The sequence below is a fragment of the Suricata suricatta genome, chromosome 10 (assembly GCF_006229205.1).
Source record: "Suricata suricatta isolate VVHF042 chromosome 10, meerkat_22Aug2017_6uvM2_HiC, whole genome shotgun sequence".
Lineage (NCBI taxonomy): Eukaryota > Metazoa > Chordata > Mammalia > Carnivora > Herpestidae > Suricata > Suricata suricatta.
The window spans coordinates 11,597,732-11,611,273 of NC_043709.1; the positions used below are offsets into that span (position 1 = coordinate 11,597,732).

At 53.2% G+C, this 13,542-nt stretch overlaps 1 protein-coding gene across 1 annotated transcript in view; it reads right to left on the reverse strand.

Annotated features, from left to right (window-relative positions):
• Positions 1–8,692, reverse strand: part of RASD2 (RASD family member 2) — a 20,907-nt gene extending 12,215 nt beyond the window's left edge. Inside the window, exon 1 of the mRNA XM_029955385.1 lies at positions 8,281–8,692. The gene's annotated coding sequence lies outside the window, so the exon portion shown is untranslated. The remainder of the gene's footprint in view (positions 1–8,280) is intronic.
• Positions 8,693–13,542: the final 4,850 nt, after the last annotated feature.

The following is a 13,542-nucleotide window of genomic DNA, read 5'->3' on the forward strand; positions in this document are numbered from 1 at the left end:
GCACTGCGCTCGGCCAATGGGCAGCGGGTCCCGCGGCCGGGCCCCGCCCGCGGCCGCCCGTCCGCCCGCCGCAGTCTGGCGCTCCGCGTGCCCGGGCGCGTGGGGCCGGGGCTGCTCGTGGGGCAACCGGGGACGCGCACCGTGACCGGAAGGCGGCATCTGCCTCCGAGGCTGATGTCTGCGCGCGCACTCACACGCACACCGCGCCGACCGCAGGTGACCCGCGAGGGTCCCGCTGCCAGCCGCCCCGGGTCCCTAGCCCCACCCTCCAGAACTCCCGCGCCTTCCCCCATCGTGGAAATGCCCAGGTGCCCTGCAGGGTGCCCATCCCGCCCGCCCTGAGCCGCCGCCACCTCACGCCCGAGATCTCAGGCCCCGCGGGACCCTGCGGGATGGCTCGTGGAGCCGCACGTGCCGCCCGGAGGAGCCGCGGAGTCACCTTGGCCTTGCGCGCAGGAGCAGAGGTCTGCGCTCGTTGCAGATCTGGGAGAGCACTGTATAGAGAGCCCTGCGAGGATGAGCCGGGTGCCTTGGGCAGTGCGTTCCTCACCTCGGTTCTCCCGGCCTTGAACTAGGGCAGCCGTCAATCATTCTCGTGCCATATCTATGCACCACTTATTACTTAGTATTTTCTTAAATCCAAGACCCACTCTCTCCCCCAACACATGTTTTAGAGAATCGTTGTTATCACTGCCTTAAATGGGAAGCCAGTATCACTTGCCAAAAATAGAAGGTAAGAATAAAAATAAACAGAATGAAAACAAACCAAGGTTATTAAATTCTAGTTGGAAACTGGCATACCAAGGCTTGAGATGTGCCCTCCGTGGAAAAGAAAGATTGGCAACGTTTGGAGACGTGTTAAAGACCTATTAACACCCCACGGAAGCTTCTTCCTTCATGCTTTCAGGAGGCTGAAAAGAGGATGTTCTCACTGCATGATGCTGACACATTGAAGGGACACAGTGCTGTCTATCAAAACATTTTTTGTTGTCAGCCAGAGAACTGTCCATCACTTGTGAACCTTGGGCCTGGAGGATGTCTGCCAATCTTCCCTCCACTGTGAGGGGAGAAGATAGGTCTGGGTCGGAGTTGAAGTCCTGCCTCTGCAGGCCCTCAAATATTTGGTCCCCAGCCAGCCATGTTTCCATGACTAGTCATTCTTCAAGGACTCCTTGGGGTCACAAAGGGCTGCACTGTGTCGTTATGCAGGTTGCTTACTGGCTCAGGGGTACTCAGCTAAAGAAATTCAGCTTGTGCTTTCCCCTGAGCCTTGGTTGTGTCACCTATAAAATGGGTATGGTATGCTAGGTCCACTGAGTGACAAAAATACTAAAATCATCTTGAACTTTGATTATTGAAAGTGGCTTGCTCTGCTTGCTTGTCCCTGTGTGGTCTGGAGAATCTCTAGGGACATCAATTAGAGAAGACGGGGCAGGTGAAGGAGTAATCATGCTTCACTTGGTCGTGTTTAAGCAGAGGATGTGAAATGTGGGCTGGGGCTAAGGGATGTGGCCAAGGTCACCCAGTCAGCAAGGGGCAGGATCCACGCCCAGCGTTCATTCCCATCCAGGCTTTGCTTCTAGGAACTGGCTTCCGCCCAGGAAAGTTTCTGCTCAGCTCGACACAGAGGCTGTGAGCCTTGAGCTGGCTGTGAGCTTGACAGCGGGAGGAGGGCAGGGTGTCATGCATCACCTGGAAGGCTGGGGTCCGAAGCACTCGGGCCATGGGGCCGATTCTCCCACTCCAGCGCAGGAAAGGTAGCAAGTGGCTAGCTCGGAGCCAGCCCAAGAGCCATTACCCCAGCTTCAGCCCAGTCCTCCACTCTGAGCGGGTCACGCTCCATGGACCATAACTTGAGGGTTGCTGCACATGGAGCCCCCGGAGACCCACCTGCTCCTGCCCCCCTGCCCCTCCTCAAGCACAGAACGGCCCAGTCAGTAAGCAGGTGCACACAGGGGATGGATGCTCAAAGACGCCTCATGTGGCAACAGCACACTTCCCCGTGTATCCGCTTGCCTACCCTCCTCCCGCGTCCGTCCACTTCCCTCACCATCTCGCATGGACCATTTGCTATAGACATCTCCCTCCTTCCTGGGCTCCCTGCTGCCGCCCCCCCATACCCCACGACCCCTTTAATCTTTTTCCAGAAACTGCCACCCCCTGCTCAAGAATTGTCAATGGCTCCCCATGACTAGAGACACAAAATCTAAACTCTTTAGTCCAGCCTACGAAGCCTCCGACCAGGATCTAGTTCCCGTCGGGTGCCACTGTAAGCCTGCGTTGTGGCCAAATCAAACCACGTCCAGGTCCCTCAAGAAGCTGGGACTTCCGTCCTCCAGGCCTTTGTGTATGTCGATCCCTCTGTCGGGGGTAACTTTCTCTCTGTCTTTACCCAGGAACCTTCTACACATCCTTCAAAGCACTACCTTCGAGCACGCTCCACAAGAGGCTCTTAGCCTTTCTAACCACGTGAAGGTCATCCCTTCCGGGATCCTGTAGGGGGAAGAAGCCAGCTCTTGCACAGTAGGTAACCGACCATTCCTTTAAGCCTCAGTTTCTTTACCTGTAAAGTGGGTGTTATGGTTTCTACCTTATGGGTTGTTGGGAGGATTAAAATGTATGTAAAGTGCCTCGCAAACAATGCATACGGTAGCCTTCATCGTGATTGCTTCCTTCTTGGCCAGTGTCACACCCTGCCTTACATTTTGGACACATGCCTCATCATCCCCATTAGCACGTGAGCTCCTTGGAGTGGGGACGGAGCCTGATTCATCTTTGTATTCCCACATCATTAAGGGCAGCGTCTTACACCTTGTGAGTTTTTAATAAATGCTTATTGAATTGTGCTCAGCTCAGCAGCCTCAGAGCAGAAGCGGTGCACAAGCTCTCCTTGGAAACGAGAGCGAGGGGAGGGCAGACGCAGGAAGGCAGTCTCATTTAGTCCTCCTAAGAGCCCCGCTAACGGAAGGGGAAACTGAGGCTCGGGGAGGCTGTTCAAAGCCAGGCAGCCAGTGGGAAGCTGAGCCAGGATCTGAACGACATTTCTCCAAAGGGAAATAATGTGTCTGCCCAATCCATGTCCTGTCACATCCCTGGATGCTTTTCTAGAACAGAGGTGCCTATCCCCAGTGGAGCATAAATCACCCTGGGGGAGGCTTACATGTTAACACCTCCCGCTCAGAGGTGCTGATTTAATGGCTGCGGCGTGGGGCTTGATAGACACAGTTTAAAGCTCTCCCAAGTGATTCTAATCTGCGGCCAGAGTTGCTCAGCAGTAGAGCAATGGTTCTCAAAGTATGGTGCCTGGACCAGCACCATTAGCGCTATCTAGAACTTGTTAGAAATACAGGCCCCCAGAGCCATGGAATCTGGTTTTAACTCGCCCTCCCAGCAGTTCCAACGCATGCCCACGTTTGAGAACCACTGAGCATAGAGGTCAAGTGGCAGGATCTTTCTGTTTTGAACACAAAGGGATGGTTGGGGGCTTGACTGAGTTCTCCGCGTGTGACTGGCAGGCTAGACCCAGAGCCCAGGGCACCTGAACCCGCCTCCAGCCCGTTAGCACAGGCCATCGGGCCGCGAGCTGCACAAGCCTAGCATGCGGTTGGGCGCAAGTCAGTGCGGAGAACAGCTAGCTGGAGGAGACTGGCACCGTGCCTGGCATTACGGGGCCTCATCGAACCTCCCCCGAGGTCGAGCAGTAAGGACAGGGGCAGCAGGGGCACAGCCAAACCCACCACACCTCGTGCCCTTCTCCTCATCGGTCCACTTCTGCCTCCTGCCGAGCAAAGAGATGGTATTTGTCACATCGCTGATATTCAATAAAAGCCCAATCAAGGAATGAATGAATGAATGAATGAATGGTGTTTAGTTTCTTCTTTGCAACAAGAATGTTGGGTCCGATCCTCTCTGAGAGCCCCATCTGATTCCACATTACTCAGTCAAATGAATTCCACTGTAGGGGCTCAGGTGGGCTCAGGTGGCTCTAGTTTTTATACAAAGTAGAAAAGATGCCTCCTCCAGGCAGAGGCAGACCTTCTCTGAGGCTCACAGCTCTGGCAGGCTGTGCAAGTCGAGGAGCACAAGCTGCATTTCCTTAGCTGAGTGCCCTTGAGCTAGTAAGCAACCTGCACAACCATACCGGGCAGCCTTTTGTGACCTCATCTAGTCCTTGAAGAAATCCGCAAGATGGCATGGCTCAGACGGTTAAGTGTCCAACTCTTGATTTTGGCTCAGGTCATGATCTCACGGTTTGTGGCTTCAAGGCCCACGTTGGGCTCTGTGCTGACAGTGGGGAGCCTGCTTGGGATTCTCTGTCTCCCTCTCGCTCTGCCCCTCCTCCATTGGTGCGCGCTCTCTCTCTCTCTCTTCTCTCAAAAATAAATAAACATTAAAAATTAAGAAATAGAATATACCATAAGAGAGTTTTGCAGAGAGCAGTGATGACCAAGAGAGTGTGGTTATTATACCAGGTCAGGCCAAGCTAAGGGTGTGACCAGGAAAGAAATAGCCAGAATGAACCAGACTTTTAATCATAAGGATCATTCTGGAAGCCTCCACTTCTCTCAGGTACTGGGTTGGTCCCAACTACAAGAACCCATTTTAGCCAGGCCATAACCTCATGTGGGGGTGGCACTATGACCCTCATTTGCAAATGAGGACCCTGGGAGGGACCTAACTGGCTTAAAGACCCCTGGGCAAGGAGGCGACAGAGCTGGTGGTGGAGTCAATTCACAGGCAATGGCTGCCTGTGGGTGGGGTTTGCTCGCAGATACAACAGCGATGACCCCGGCTGCTGTGTGTATGGAAAGGATGATGGTGTGATCTCCGTGGGCGCTCCCTACGAAGTAAGCGGGGAAGGGGTTTTGTTCCCATTTTGTAGGTGATGGAGCCGAAGCTCAGAGATGTGCAGTGATTGTGCAAAAATCACTGGACTAGTAAGAGGCAGAGCCTGCACTGAAAAACATATGCATCTTTGAACAAGTAGCCCTTTGATCTTTTTATGACATTTTGCTGTCTTCTTAAGGCGTGGCCTGAACATGCTGTAGTAGGCCCGCCCACCCACCTGTCTACCTATCCAACGTCATTGTCATCATCACCACCATCGTCATCATCTGTAACATCATCATCTCCATCTGTCATCTCCTCTATCATCATCATCTCCTCTTCCATAATCATCATCTCCATCTCTATAATCATCATCTTCCTCACCATCAATATCTCCACCATCATACCCCCCACCATCATCCTCATCTCCATTTCTATCATCTGTCTTCATCAACATCATCATCTCCACTATCATCTTCATCGCCACCACCGCCATCATTATCTCCATCTCTGTCACCTCCTCTATCATCATCATCATCATCATCATTTCTGTTATCATCATATCCACCTCCACCATGATCATCTTCATCACCATCATCATCTCCATCTCCATCATTATCATCTCCATCATCATCATCATCATCTCCATCTCCCTCATCGTCATCTTTATCACCATCATCATCTCCATCTCCATCATTATCATCTCCATCTCCCTCATCATCATCTTTATCACTGTCATAATCTCTACCACCACCTCTATCGCCAACACCTCCATCACCATCACCATTTCCCAAGCCCATGAAATTTCTTCTTTTCTCTGGATGTTTATCAGGTCCTTGGTGTGGTCCAGATGGAGACACAAAAGCAACACAGCTTCCTTTAGCTTTGCCCTTTGGACAGGGCTCTATAGGCACCTTCTTCATCTTCCATTGCATTGAATCTTCTCAGAGCCCCAGGAAGCATGCAGAGCAGAAAATTACATGGAAGAGAAGCTGAGGCAGGAGAGGCTCAATGGCACTGGGAGAACAAGAGGTCTTATAGCCTAATACTCAGCTGCTTCCTTTATGCTAGACTCAAGGTAGGGGTTGGCCCTATTCTAAGCATGCTGCACAATTAACTCATTTAACTTGCTCAGTGACCCTATGAGGAGTATCTTATTATCCCTATTTTCTGGACAAGGAAATTGAGGCTCAGAGAGGTTAAGTCACTGAGCCAAGGTCACTCAGCTCTAATTGGTAGAGCTGGAATCCTGAATCTGGTGGGACTCTGAAACCAGTGCACTCTCTCCACAGTAGGAAGGCATCTCTGATGCCGCATTCTGACTGCCTCTCTGGGAAAAACACCTCCTGATTCTGACCTGGAATCTGCCCTGGGCCCCTTTCCCCAGAGGACGGCGAAGACCTTAGGCACAGCTTTCCAGATTCTGACAGCCAACTGCGTTGTCTCCTCTACAGAGAAGGTCCCTATAAAACTCTCAATTCGGGAGAGATTGAGGGAGGCCAGACCCACAGAGACTCAGCCAAACACTGTGCAGCTCAGCATCTTGGCCCCAGGGTCCACCCCCCTTCCCTGGAATGACTCTCTGTGAGCAACAGGGCAGAGAAGTACATGTGCTCTCACTTGCTCCGCCAGCCCCCTCCACCCCTCTTCATCACCACTGGCCACATCTGCATTTGCTCTGATGAGCCAGGGGTGGTAGAAAGGATACAAGCTTGGCCACCAAATAATCTGTCTCTGCCTCTCACCTCATTCTGGCCCCGGGGACAAGTTAGTTCTCTCTGACCCTCCATTGACTCATCTCTCAAAGTTGGCTATAGTGAAGACTCATTCATTCCATCATTCAGTCATTCAACAAACACTTAGAGAACACTGACCTGGGAGCCTACAATCTAGCAGAGAAGGCATGGATCCCAATTTGAGGAATGCATTGGAGTTAACCAAGGCAAGGGTGTTTCAGGCAGAAGAAACAACACGCAAAGGGTAGGAAGAGAAAGAGCGGCCCATTTGAAGCCCTAAAATACGCCCAGATTGGCAGGCAAGCAGGAAAAGGGAAGAGAGTACAAGATGATGCTTAAGAGAAAAGCAGGGGCCAGGCATGTCTAGCAGCACTTGGCACATGGTGGGCACTCAGTCGAGGGGAGTTGACTGTCACAGAGCCCAGAGCAGAACCCCAAGCGCCAGGTGCGTGTGGACGGGCGTGGAGCGCAGGGAGCCTATTTCCTCTCTTGGTCGGCACCTGGCACTTCTGCTAATGCCACATAATACAGTGGGCTCATTACCTCAGAGTGCTGAGCCGGGGAGGCAGGGGGGAGAGGTTTGCCAACTACCTCAGATCTGCCAGAAATAGATTCCAATGTTCCGGAATGCTAATGACTGTGGCCTTGGTGTATCTCTCTTTCCCGTCAGTGGTCTCCTGCCTGCGGAGTTGTTTGAAGACGAGGAAATCAGGGTAGTAGAAAAGACACAGAGACAGCTGCACCGAACCCCACCCCCTGCTCCAGCCCCCCACAGACAGATGGCGAGCCTCACTTTACACACCAAATGTGTGTCTGTGCAGAAGTCACATTTGTGTAAATTCTGTCTTATTTTCCTTCCACGTCCTCTGATCCCTATCAACTTCTGGTGGAAGTCTGTCTGCAAATATGGCCACCCACGTTTCCTCCCATCAAGACAGAGGAGTTTATTTCCTCCCCACTGGAGTCTGGGATCCACTGTGATTTGCTTTGACCAACAGAACGCAACTGGAAGATACCCTGGGCCAGGTTCAGCCTGGGCCCCACATGGCCCCGGAAGCTTCCAGTTTCACTCTCCCCAAATCCAGCCACCATGCAGTCAGGAAATCCAAGCCGTCCTACAGGAAGGAGAGACCACGTGGGAAAAAAGACCACAAAGGGGGGGACTGATGCGGCCCTTTAGAACCTTCCAGCCACCAGCCGGATGGCTTGCATGCATGTCCAGCTATCACCCCACCTACCAGAGAAACATAAGAAATCATAAAACCATTGTTATTTTAAGCCACCGAGTTTGGGGATGGTTTGTTATATAACAAAAAAACAACAGAAATAGATCCATTTGCTTTGTTTCTGTCTTGTAACCCTCAATTTTGACCATAGTGTCTGTGACCATGGCCCATAAAATACCAGAAAGAAAACCGGCTTATCAAATTGCAGCGAGTCCTTATTTTTCTCACCGGTCCCCCTCCCTCTACCTCCATCCCCATCCCCCCCTACTCACCCCACCCTCAACAGGTCCTGTGATCTTTCGAACCCCACTGGCTCCCGAGATCCTAGCCCATCACTGAGGCTCGGCAGACAGAGGGAAGAGCACCAGGCCAGCAGCTGGGCCTGAGTTCCAGTTCCTACTCAGTCCCCAGCTCACTGTATGACCTTGAGCAACCTCCCAGCATCCGGGGTCTTAGTGTCCTTGCCCCACAAAGAGACAGTGATTGCATACCCTTGCGATCTCCCGCCGAAGGTGTAGACAAGAAAAGAAACGCCTTGGTAGTGTCAGGAAACTCTAGAACGGAGGATGGCCAGACCACCCTCTCTGCCGGTGGGTACAAATGTTCAAGCAGAGGTCAAGGTGCCTTGGGCAGAATCTCAAAACCCAGTGGTGGCCGGAGTGAAGGCCGAAGCCTCTTCCAGCAGATTCAGGGAGCCCGAGTTCCAGAACAGCAGAAGCTCAGATGTGGTTGGAGATCCAGTGGGGAAGCTGTGAGGATGGGAAGTTTGGGCTGGGTTTCCCGGGAGGCTTCCTGCAGGAGGAGGGACCGAATGGGGGAAGGTGTTCCAGGGGGTAAACTTCTAGAACTCTTAGGCTCTCTAATGCTGGCCAAGTCACTGGACCTCCCTGAACCTCGGTTTCCGCATCTATAAAGCAGGGACACTGAGAGAATTAGAGAGAATACGTAAAGTCTACCACAGGGTTTAGCCCACATCAGGCCCTCAGTCATTGGCCATTTCTTGCCGTTTTGTCACCAGAAGGGTGCTCGCCCTCCTCCCTGTTCACGATCCCAGAATCCTGAATCTCCCCTCCCACGCCCAGGGAAGCCACCTGCTCGCCCTTCTCTCTCTCCATCTTGCCTGACAAGCCCCCAGAATCACTCCTGGTTGTTGTTGGTTTTTTTTCTTTCTCCTCTTCCCCCCTCCCCCGGGGCCTTTTAATTTCTTCCTCTGGATCATAAACACAAAACAAGTATTTAAACGTCTGCCTCAATCTGGGAAGCAGAGCGACTCTTACATAAAGACCAGATGAAGCCCACGCTCACCAGAAGGGCCATCTGGATGCTGGCTCTGTCACCCTTCCCCTCGGGACGCTGTTGGTCCATAATTAAGGATTCTAATGAGGAGCTGGAGGGAGCAGCGTGATGGGGAGCCTAATGCAGGTTAACTGCCGATTGCCCTGGCCTTGGGTGGCCGCTGCTGTGAGCCAGGGCTCCCCCTCCCTCCCCCTCCACTTCCCAGCTCCACTCCCCCCTACCCAGCTCCTGGGGGCAATGAGGGAGGAGCCCCGCTGGCAGAGAAGAAGCTGGGGTACAGGGGGACCACACAGCCTGACAGTGACTCCCCAGGCACTGGGGACAGCCAGCCTGGGTGTGGATCTCAGCGCCACAACTTCCTGTCTTTGTACATTGTTGCTGAGCCTCTCCGAACCTCAGTTTCCTCAACTGCAAAATGGGAACGATACTAACACCCACGTAATAGGTTTATTGTTACAATTCACCTTCAAAGTGCTTAGCTTTAAAAAAAAAAAGAGAGAAGGAGGTGGCACCTGGGTGGCTCAGGTGGTTAAGCATCTGACTTCAGCTCAGGTCATGATCTCACATTCATGAGTTCAAACCCCATGTCTGAACTGTCAGCTAAGAGTCTGGAACCTGCTTCCAATTCTGTCTCTCTCTCTTTCTCTCTCTGCCCCTCCCCTGCTTGCGCTCTGTCTCTTTCCCTCAAAGATAAATAAACCTTAAAAAAAAGAAAGGCTATCATCATTAGTGAGTGGCTGGGCTGGGCTGGGGAGGTGCCTGGCGGTGGCCAGCCTCGGCTCATGGCCACACATCCAAAGAAGGTGGGACATACGACGGAAGCAGTGTTAGGTTTTGCTGTGCATGGTGGAAACTCAAACTTTGACTCACAATGCTAGGTAGGCTTATCTTAACCCTAACTGGCTACCGAGTTCCCAGGTTCCTAGCAAATCATTAAATCAAATAAAAACAATTTTAAAAACAAAATTATTACTAAATTAGAAGTGTTAAAGTTTGCTGGGATCGGGGCTCCTGGGGGGCTCAGTCGGTTAAGATCCGGCTTCAGCTCCGGTCATGATCTCACAGTTCGTGGGTGCAAGCCCCGCATCGGGCTCTGTGCTGACAGCTCGGAGCCTGGAGCCTGTTTTGGATTCTGTTTCTCTCTCTCTCTCTCTCTCTCTCTCTCTCTCTCTCTCTCTCTCAAAAATAAATAAATATTTTAAAAACTTGCTGGGATGGTTTGGAGAACAGATAATGAGAGACCTTTGTCTCCTCAAGCTATGAACAAGGGCTCTAAGGGATTTGGCTTCCCCTCCGTCTGTCGTTAGCTGGATGGGTGACCCTTCTTGGAAGCACTTACCACCTGTCCTCTCTAGCACCCGGAATTATGATAAGACCAACAACAGTCCATATTTTTATGGATGGGAGCAGGCTCTGGAAAAGTAGAACGCGGCATGCCAACGCCGGCTGTTTTATCGGTGATGATTTCTATTAGTCACGGTTAACATAACACCGGTTTGGGTTGAGGAAAACATGGCAGAGTTCCAGCGTGCGAGCACACGGGATGCACACGTACGCACGCGCATGAGCACATAAATGCAACAGGAGAAGGGTCTGCACGGCATTGGGGGAGGCGGTTCCGCCTGGGATTACCAGGTCACGACCTCACCCACCCTGCGGAGAGGCTGCAAAGCTTAGGGTGAGGACCCAGTATCTGGAGCCACACAGGCTGCCTTCAAAGCTTGACCCTGCCACTAGCCAGCTGTGTGACCCTAGGGGAGTTACCTCCCATCTCTGTGTCTCAGTGTCCTCATCTGGAAACCAGAGATAATAATGGCACTTAACTCAGGAGTAGCTGTAAGGGTCACGGTGTGTGCCCACTCAGACATACACACATCTGCCTGGAACAGAGCCTGGCAAACACTAAGCATTCAGTGAAGTGCTGGGTGATTGCTGGCCCCTATCATTATTGTCCCTTGGTCCCAAGCACCTTAATCTTCACATTGATCCTATGAGGAGTGCTGTTCTTACCCCTTTTATCCAGATGGGGAAACTGAGGCTCGTGCCATATGCCCAAGGTCACCCATCTTGAAAATGGCAGTGACTGCCAGAACTTGAGTTCAGCTCTGCCGACTGAGAAGCCTGTGCTCCGTCATCTGCCTGAGAAACGCATCCCCAGACCCCATTTCCCGGCCCCGCGGGCAGAGGCCCAGCCAGAGCAGCCGTGGGACTCAGACCCACCAGCCTCTCAGGGTCTAGAGGCAGAACTCAGATTTGGCTCCCAAGCCCGCAGGCTTGCTTTCCGCCACACACAGCCTCTGGACGGGCTGCCTCGTGGGCTGGCCCTGGGCCAGCACAGATGGCATGGACCCTCCTGGAGGATGTCCAGAGATCCGAGACGGCCCAAGGGTGACCCTTCTGCCCTGTTGCACCCTGAGGCTGGGTGACTGGATAAGATGGACCCGGAAGGTCTAGAGAAGGCGAACATGTGGCACACATGTGGGAGAGGTGAGCAAGCCCAGCCAAGTTTCTCTTGCAGTCACGGCCAGCTGCACCCCTCCTCCCCGAGAAAGCCAGGCTCCTGCAGGGGGGTGGGGGGAGGGCAGGGAGTCCCACGCGATGCACCGTCCAGATCACTTCTCTCCTCCCTACTCCTCTGACACCTGGCGTCCCTCTGTCTCCACCTGCGTGTCTGTCCCGTCTCCCTCTGCCTGTCTCCCATCTTCCTTCCCTCCCTCTCCGGAGAACGAACCGTGCTCATCCCGCCAGCCGTGCTCAACCAGACGAGTAACGAATCCTCCATCTTTCTTACCTGGTCCCCTCAGATTTTGTTACTTTTGGCTGAAGAATATCCAAAGACATGTGATAGCCAGAGTCAGTTGCAAACTCGAACTGAATTTCTCTGCATGAAAACGTGTAGCCTCCAAAGGACGTCTTTTGGGGCGCCTGGGTGGCTCAGTCGGTTAGGCCTCCGACTTCAGCTCAGGTCATGATCTCACGTTCGTGGGTTCAAGCCCCATGTCAGGCTCTGTGCTGACAGCTTGGAGCCTGGAGCCTGCTTCCAATTCTGTGTGTCTCTCTCTCTGCCCCTCCCCCTCTCATGCTCTGTCTCTCTCTATATCAAAAATAAATAAAGCATTAAAAAAAAGATCATCTTTTAAAAGGGATTCCTGGAGCCGTGCACCGTCCATGGGAGTGCAGCTGCTGAGTCAATGTGAAACGGGGCAGAAGTAGATCATCGAAGGGTTATTTACTTGTCTGTGTCAGTCATAAACCATCTTGTCTGGAACGGAGTTAAAACTGCTCCCAAGGCGTTTTAGACAAGGATCCCGATATAAAGGTGCAATGAGATAATAATGGGAAGATGTGCTAGCTCAAGGCTTTCTAAAATACAGAGCCGGTGAATTGGAGGCGTCTGGAGAGATCCAGCTTCCAAGACAAATAACGTATCTATTCTTTCTTGCTTGCTTGCTTGCTTTCGGGAGCGAGGAGGGACCCTGTTGCAGGCCCTGGGAAAACAAAGGAGATAGAAATAGACATGGGTGGGCCGTGGGGACACGTCCCCATCCTTCTGGAACTTTTGGGTCCAGGGGAGGACAAGACAGGTGAACAGGCAGTGAGGACGGGCATGCGGAGAGGCCCGTGTGCTCCCACTGGGTGAAATACCCGGGCACTGTCCTCGAGAGGCTCAGAGTCAGTGTGAGCACCAGCCCATGGAGTTCAGCTGACAAAAGCCAACCCTGCGGGGATGTCTTCAAAATGGCCCAGAGCTGGGGTGACCCAGGGATGGGAGACCACCGCAGGAAGGGGCGGTGTGAGCAAAGCCACGGAGCGGGGCAGTACGAGTGCATAAGAATGCCGGGGTGACCCTAGCAGAGACCTGTTTCGGGGAGCAGCGGGTGCGTGGGGTCGTGAGGACGCGGGATCCACCTGGTGCAGGTGCTGGGGAGCCTCAGGGGGCTTCTGAGCCGGGGACAGTCACCCGCATGGCCATGAGGGCTGGCTCCAGCTTGGGAAACGTAAGCCTGACCAGGTGGAAGGCTCGCCCCTGCTTGCCATCTGTTGAAGGAGGGGCACATAAGTGCCACCTGGCTTCCTAGAGGGGGAAGATAGCATCTGGGAGGCAGAGAGCGCTCCTCTGGGGGAAGATGCTTGACGGGCCGATGATGATTTATTCAGCAGGAACAGACACCTGTGGCTGGGCAGCACTGGCCTTGGGTGCTCTCCAGACCTCGTTCTGGGTACACATGCCCGTCTCTTCGGATGACCAGGGGTGCAGGGGCGGGGGGTGGAGGGAAGGCGGGGAAACACGGGCCAGCCCAGAGGGAGCAGACCCCTCCAGCTCACCTGGTGGGGTGGTGGCAGTGCTGGTGGCGGGAGACAGGTCCAGCTCACCTGGTGGGGAGCCCTGCCTGCTGAGGGGGGCCCAGGGCCAGGGCTCGAAGGATTTCCAGAGAACCTTTGCAGCCTCCTGGCTG